Source organism: Aulostomus chinensis, chromosome 1 (assembly GCF_037954235.1).
Source record: "Aulostomus chinensis isolate RoL2024-O1b breed Wild chromosome 1, RoL_Achi_v1.0, whole genome shotgun sequence".
In the NCBI taxonomy this organism is placed as follows: Eukaryota; Metazoa; Chordata; class Actinopteri; order Syngnathiformes; family Aulostomidae; genus Aulostomus; species Aulostomus chinensis.
The window spans coordinates 24,872,096-24,880,118 of NC_141320.1; the positions used below are offsets into that span (position 1 = coordinate 24,872,096).

Consider the following 8,023-nt stretch of genomic DNA (forward strand, 5'->3'; position numbering starts at 1 on the left):
TGGACCCTGGTATCTGCAACGACTCCATCAACTCCTAATCTAGCAGCTCTGCTGGGTCCAACTATTTTACAGAACATTTGACAGACCTGTGGAGCAGTGAGGACACACATGAGTGGACCTTTGCTATCTGGGTGTCCTCCAGTCACGTGACTGAAGTCATCCAGTCACATGACTGAAGTCATCCATTCATGTCAGTGATGTCACTTGGCAGGACTGTCATTGCCGTCTCATTCTAGAAAAGAATCCAGACTCCACCTGTGGCTCCATGATAACTGATGGACCTCTGGTTGGAGGCTGGACGATGATGTTTGGACTGGAAGGAAAACTCCTTGTCCAAATTCCATGGTGTTCAAGTTTAAAGTCCCACAATAAGAAGTAGCTGAATCTGACAGGTGGAGGTTTGGAACTACAAGATGGTGATGTTTTCTTGACTTGATGCTCTGACTGTCAGGGTGGATGACAGCTTCTTTCTGCTGCTGCTGCATCTGAGTGGCTATGATGTGAGGTTTTACCTCCCCAGGTTGTCTGGTTCCAGGGGACATTTTAGAATTCCAGTCCCCAACCTTGGCTGTTCTGAAACTCTTCTCCTGAATCACTCCTGAGCTGCAGCAAGAACAAATACCAGTGCCAACCAGATCAACTTCATGGCTGCTAACAGCCTCAGACACTTTATTTCCATCAATCTGGAGCCAAGAAGGCCCTCACCTGTGGTTCTCCTCCAGGAGGGTCCAGGTTCTGCCATTGTGGCTCCTGGTGCCACTGCCAGAGAGCCTCAGCTGCACACTGCAACATTTCAACAGGAGATTGACATTCCTTCAAATGTCCTGACATCTTATTCCAATGGTTCTGTTCCATCTTTATATTTTAAAATGAATCACACAATGAAAGCTGCCTCAGCTGGTTTAAGAGAGAGAACAAGCTAAGAGGTCTGAAACCAGTCAAATATGCTTTTCTGTGTGCAAACTAGTGAGGGGCATGGAAGGATATTTTACCACCAATACAGAACCCAGACTTTAGTCATGTGATGAGATGGCGACTCTGATTATGAAGTTAATGGACAAAATGTGACTTGAAAGAAAACACATTAAAAAATACTAACTAAACTAAATAAATGAATAAAGAAGCAGCACAAACAACGTTTTCTTCTGCACAAATTTACTGGTATTAGACTGCATTTTTGTTAATGAGTAGATGAAAGAGTGTCACATATATATTATATACATGTGATACATGAACATGGCTTTGGACAAAAGCTCAGTGAAACTGTAGGATTGTAGAATGATTTAAACGTTCCAAGTGGACTGTTTCAGGTTTCTAGAAGACGCTTCAGCTCTCATCCAAGAGGTGTCTTCAGTTTTCTTCACTGATGGGAGGCTTTATGGCTCTAAGGGGGCGGGACCTTCTCCAGAGGTGATTGACACATGTGAGCTCTGGGTGTCAGAGTTGTTTTGGTCAGGTTGTGAAAGGGAAGTTGACTCAACTGGTATCTGTGTCAGTTAAAAGCCTCACAGTTCAGAGTCTTTCCATAATCTAGGAGCAGAAACTAGAGACACTTGCGACGAGGATGGGATTCGAACCCACGCGTGCAGAGCACAATGGATTAGCAGTCCATCGCCTTAACCACTCGGCCACCTCGTCTGCTAACAGCAACCCTGACCTTTGAAACAGCTGAACTCTTTGGAGCCCATTTGTCAGAAATGGACCCAGCAGGAGCCACTGAACACAACTCTGACATCATCAGGCTTCTTCCCAGCAGCTTGGTGCTCCAGAAGGAAGAATCCAGACCATCGCTACATCATCAGAGTGAACACCAGCTGATGTTGACCAGTTTAACAAGCCTTTGACTTCTAAATGACATCCAAGCTCAGATTCTCTTGTCCTGATAGAACAAGTCAATGTTGAAGAAGATGAGAGCACCAGTCTCTTTCATCCAATGCTGGAACAGCGTTAGACTGAAGGTTAAAGGCAAGTTTTGAACTGAAGAAGCTTCTTGGACCTCTAAACTTCTTAACTCTCTTTCTCCAAGAACTGCGCCTGGACGACGGCCGTTTCCAGCGCTACTTCAGGCTGACGAGGTTCCTGTTCGATGACCTGTTTGTGAGGATCGGTGCCAGGATATCAAGGTCCAACACCAACTCCAGGCTCCAGGACCGTTGACATGACTTCCCTGACGCCAGGGGAATCTCAACGCTGACAGGCTCTCTGGACTCCTTGTCATGAGAATTTGTCACAAAAGTTGAATACTTTCAAATGCATGAATACGCGTCACTCACGTTGCCGGCGAGTACACACACCAGTTCAGCTCTCTACATGGACTTTACATGTGAACTTGTTGCACGAAAATTTGTGTCACGATTGATGTGAACACGCCTTCAGACTGTGAGGGCTGACATCACAGTGAAATGACAGAGATCACAGAGCCTTTGAGATCACAGGCTCAGTTACGTCCAGTTGACCAGATTTTACTTCGCTTCGATCTACGATGACCTGGATGAATGAGAACCTACACAGACATCTTGCCGAACACTATGGGAAGGACATCCTTAGTGTGGTGCGGGAATGCGAAAGGACTGCAAGGAAAATCGCAGACTACAGGAACCATCTACGTTCCAACCTCCGATGCCGCCAACACAACCTCATTCCCACTAGCCTACTACTAGGATCCACCGTGAGGGGCCACAGGGCCAGCAAGATTTTGGAACGGGCACAAAATCAGCTTCTCAACGAGAGAGTGAGACAGGTCCATTTCACCATCGAGGGACTAAAGACCAAGCTAGATCACCTTAATCAAGAGTTATCGCCATTTTTGCCACCCGCCATCTTGGACAAGGTCACCTCCTTCGTTGGGACAGCCCAACTATCTCAACATCAGAAGAGCAAGGAGAGGCAGAAAAGGACATTCGCTCGCCTCCAGTCTCGCCTCGACCGGGAACGAGAAGCAGAAGGCCCAACCCCAGCGGACTCGCAGGACAGGTGGATAAGGAACTTATCCAACAGGGAGCTCACCAGTCCTGAGAAACGCGTCCTTGCCAAAGGAATGAACTTTGCTGTCACCCCGAAACATCTCCCGACGGTGGACCTCATCACTGCCACAGAATCCGCCATCAAGAAGAACAACCTCTCCACCACAGAAGCAGATGAACTACAACTCAAGGTCACAGCGGCCCTCTCCGAAGCGAAGGTCCCCTCTGCCAACCTCTCGGTCCAGGAAAGGAAGGCCTTGAATGCACTGAGCAAAGATGAGCACATCACCATCCTTCCGGCTGACAAAGGAAGATGCATGGTGGTCCTTGACACAACTGACTACCAGGACAAGATCAGTTCTCTTCTCAGTGACATTCACACATATGAGACCTTAAAACGCGACTGAGTTGCTGCTGCCAGCACAGTCCATTAGCATCTGAGTGGTCGGTGAAACTCCCTGACACCGCACAACGACTGTCGTTTGGGGAGGCCAGGTGAGTCTCGGGAGGGTCGTTTCCACCACAATAGCACTGACCACTCCCACATAGGTTTATAAGCTGGAGTTTCCACACTCTTCACTAGAACTGAAGAAGCCTCTCGGATGAGAGGTGAAACGTCTTCAAGATAAACTTACGTCCATTTGACCAGATTTTACTTCGCTTCGATCTACGATGACCTGGATGAATGAGAACCTACACAGACATCCCTAAAATGAAGAAAATAAATGTTGTGTCTGTGTTTGTGTTCCTGCATCAGTTAAACTGTGACTCTACCAGAGGGGGTGTAGCTCAGTGGTAGAGCGCATGCTGAGCATGTATGAGGCCCTGGGTTCAATCCCTGGAATCTCCAGCTGGTCCTGTGTAGCCTTCATCTTATCAGCTCAAGTGATCCTTAAATGTGACAGTTGATTCACTATCAGAAGACATCTTCTCCATGTTCAAGGTGGGCTAACTTTCCACAAATATTCAAAATTACTTTTGAAAATGAAAACATAGATCAAACCTGCCCTGTCAATCACCCACAATGGGCGGGTCATCCCACTCCCTATCAGGTTCCCCACTCCGTGACCCAGGAGGCTCCCTCTCCCTATCAGGACTAGAAATCCATTGGGGTCTCCCTGCTCAGGTAGGAGTCCTGCCCACAACGTTAAGCTGTTGATGTTCTAGAGGAGACAACATCTGATCTTTGTTAGATCCACCAGTCAAAGGTTTTCTTTAAAGGCTGTAGCAGCTGAGAATGAGGGAGAGAGAGAATTAATAACCATCTTAGTGAGGACATTTTGAAAAATGATGACATTTTATTGACTTGTAGCACTGCAAAAATCATCTCCCCTCCAAAAACCCTCTTCTCCAACTCTGTACTCAAGTTGTCTCCTCATCAGGCACCACAGGATCCAGGACGTTCAGTCAAAAAATCATTAGTGATTTTAAAAATGTCCATCAAACACAAAATAAGACTTCAAACAGGTTTACAATTTTATTTTATGTTAACACATTTTGTCCATTTTGCCTCCACACTGTCCTTCATCTCATCATTTAACATCAGGACTGCTCCCAGATCAGCTCCATGACCTCATCCCAGCACCACAGTACCGCCCAAGTTCATCAAGGATGGCCAACATGAGCAGGTCTAGATTCACCTCCATCTTTGGAGGTTGTTGGATTTCCTCCTGAGGACCGTCAGGCTGTTTCCTTACTTTGCTGTGACCCAACAGCAGACAGCAACAAGGACTGTGGTGCACTTGGTAAAATCACCATCTGGAGTCTGGACCAAGATGCTGATGTGATCCTTTGATGAGTTTAGAATCAGTCAGAGATCAAAGACTGGAGCAGGAATTCAATGCACAGAACCCAGAGATCAAAGACAGAATTCAGACATCAAACACAGAATTCAACAATCAATCAATTTGAGGAACCAGCATCTCATGTGAAGATGCTTCTGAACTCATGAAGTGAAATCCTACCATATAGAGATGAATGAGTCCAACTGGGACTGGCGACCTGTCCAGGGTGTACCCCGCCTCTTGCCCGTAGATGCTGGGATAGGCTCCAGCCCCCCCGCGACCCTTAATAGTAAGGAATAAGCGGAAGATGATGATGGATGGAGTCCAACTGGACCTGAACAGGAGAGAAATAAAGGAGTTGTTATGTAATTGTTATTGATTTCCAGGCCAGGTGAGGGTTGGATTTTGTTCGTCCATGTTGAAGTGAACTGACAGTGGGACTGAGGACCTGGGCTGAAGTCCAGCTCACTGCTGGTTTAATAAAACCACCTGATTGTTTTTCCTATCAGCTCTGATCTGATGGAAGAAACAAAAAGCCAAACTTCATTCGTCCGTGTCCAAACACCAAGTCTGTTGATGTGCAGCACTCCAGTTATTTGTTTCTTTCCAGACAGAAGCAGGTTGGTGGAGGAATAAAACCTCAACAGTGAACAAACAGCAATGAGAGAAGTGAACCCTGCACTCAGAGAAGTTGTGTCTGCACTTGCCAACCAGGAAACGCGTCTATCTTCTGTGTGACTGAGGCAGCTGCTCAGAGCTGCGTTTCTCAGCTGTGTGGGGGCGGGACTCTGTGTGCCCCGGCTCAACCACGAGACCTCTGTGTACACTGTCAAGAAAAAAAACTATAAAAAAACGGTAAAAAGTCTGGCAGCAGAGTTTCCAGACGAATACCGTCAAATTACAGTGATGAACTGTTCCACAAAATTACATGGAATAAACTGTAAAAATACACAGCAGCTTTCACAGTCCCAACTCATTAAATTACAGTACATTAAAGGTGCCATAGAGAGGTTGAAGGGGTATTAATTCTTGTTCTGTGGTGTGATATGTAACCCCACAAAAAATGGTTGGGTCTGTGATGGCTCAGAAGCTTCCTAAAAGGCTCTCTGAAACCGCTATGTTACCATGTTGGGTTTAGAATGCCTCATTTGTCCCTATTGGGGTCGTTTCTGACCTCATCTGGCAACCTCATTATTTATGCAAGTGCATGAGTTGACGGCGATCAGTTGCCGTTGTTTATCTGGCAACCTCATTTAACTACTACTCGGTGATTGGCTGCCCTCACTGTCACTGAAAAGAAAGTACTCCCACTTTCTCGGCTAACTGTCGCCAGTGCTAAGTGTGACGGCTACTGTCAATTGACAACATTCCATATCATACAACAACATTCGTAAGATAAGATACCAAGTAGCCACGGCCCATTCGCAGATCCAGCCGTATATGCAGCGGCGGGGTGACCGTCGGGACAACTGGGAGTTTTCCTGGTGGCCTGGCCCCTTGGTAGCCTGCCTGGCTGGTGAGATTCCTTCCCCCTCAAGCCAGGCCAGGCCAGCTAGCGACAGACAGCGCAGATAAAACAAAGGTCTCAATTGTATCGAGGCCATTCCTTCAATCAATCTGCTCAGTCAGTGCTGCTGCTGCAGGCTCCAGTTGCGACACAAGAGCGCTGCACTCACTCGGCTCGCTCGCATAATCGCCCCCCCCCCCCCCGAAATATGTCAAAGGGGTGTGTGTGAGTGGGGGGGGGGGGGGGGCACTGACTGAACTGTGACGTAACACTTCAGCCAAAATCGCATTGGTCCATTTTCCCACGGCGATTCAAAAGAGGGGAGATCCTTCAAACAGAGGTTATGACACTGCCTCACACTTGGTGTGTGTTCCCCACAGCTGGGGGACGTTGAAGAAACACCAAAAACACAAAAACAATGATTTTCATTCTAGGTGCCCTTTAATTGTTGATAAATGTGAATTAAACTGCAGGAAAAAAGGCCCATCACGTAAAAACACATGAAGAACAAGGACCTTTCAGGTTCTTCTCTAAGTTCAGGGCTCTTACTGGTTCATGTATGAAACAAACCAGTCTATGAGCAGGAATTTCCCATTAAAAAGTTCATTTGACAGTGGAAAAGCAAGCATAGTGATTAAAATTGCCAAGTTTAAGGTCAATCACTGTCAATTGAAGCTATTTAGTTGTTACTTTATGAAACTGAGCCAACTTTCTACAGTGATTTCCTGTTAGATTCTGGTTTCTCCAAGTATAAAAACTACAACAATGTATAAACACAGAATCTGTACTTTGAACAATAGAGAATTTCTACATATTTACAGTATCACTCCATCACTTTAGAGGATTGGAATGTAAAATAATCATTGGACAATGGAAATCATTTATCCTTTAACGAAACAACTTCAGTGCAGAGTTGATAACTGCACTTCAAACTTTGAACTGGTGTCCACATCAATGTGGAATTTGAGGAGGCCACAGCCACCAAATTTCCCAGAGTTCTTGACTATTTGCAGTCTCTTCCCTTGGAGAAGTCAAGTGGAACTACAAGACAAGGAGCAGAAATCCAAGCTGCTGGTGGACCACGTGGTGCTGTGTTGATGCTACTTTCCCACTCAAAGGGGATCGTGCAGGAATGTTCCACACGGTTGACCAAACTTCCATTGCAGAAGAGATTCAGGCAGTTCCACCCACGCCATGCATCCTTGTATGCTGTAAGTGTGAGGCAATACAATACAGTATGTTTCACTGACATACATTGAGACAGAAGACCTTGGTTTATTGGGTGATGTTTATTGACATGCCAATTGGATTGTGGTGCCAATATGGCTGACTTGGTCGGTGTAAATCTTATCATCACAAAACAAAGTACACACAAATGTTCAAATTACTTTTCTAGACTTTAGTCCCCAAAGGAATTTCAGGCACCTGAAAGTGACTTTCATAAATCTGTGTGTCTGTGTACAGTACATGTCCCAAAAATGGAAAATAAAATTATTGGTCCCCAATCTCAAGGATAAAATTACACTACAGTGATGTAGTGAGAGTTGCTACAAACCTCAAAATGATGCTACAGTGATGTAGTGAGAGTTTCTACTAAACTTAAAATAATGCAACAGTATTGTAGTAAGAGTTGCTACGAACCTCAAAATAATGCGACAGTCATGTAGTGAGAGTTGCTACTAACCTCAAAATAATGCGACAGTGATGTCGGAAGAATTGCTAATGATCTCAAAATGATGCTAACAGTAATGTAGTGAAAGTTTCGAATA

General features: G+C 45.6%; 1 long non-coding RNA gene and 1 other non-coding gene across 2 annotated transcripts; both read right to left on the bottom strand.

The window, feature by feature from the left end:
* Window positions 1–1,556: 1,556 nt before the first annotated feature.
* trnas-gcu (transfer RNA serine (anticodon GCU)) lies at window positions 1,557–1,638 on the bottom strand. Its single transcript has one exon. It is a non-coding gene; the product is annotated as a tRNA-Ser (tRNA).
* Window positions 1,639–4,369: 2,731 nt separating this feature from the next.
* LOC147270876 (uncharacterized) lies at window positions 4,370–5,246 on the bottom strand. Its single transcript, XR_015115726.1, has 3 exons — window positions 5,181–5,246; window positions 4,928–5,081; window positions 4,370–4,787 (listed from the first exon to the last, which is right to left on the bottom strand). It is a non-coding gene; the product is annotated as an uncharacterized LOC147270876 (long non-coding RNA).
* Window positions 5,247–8,023: the final 2,777 nt, after the last annotated feature.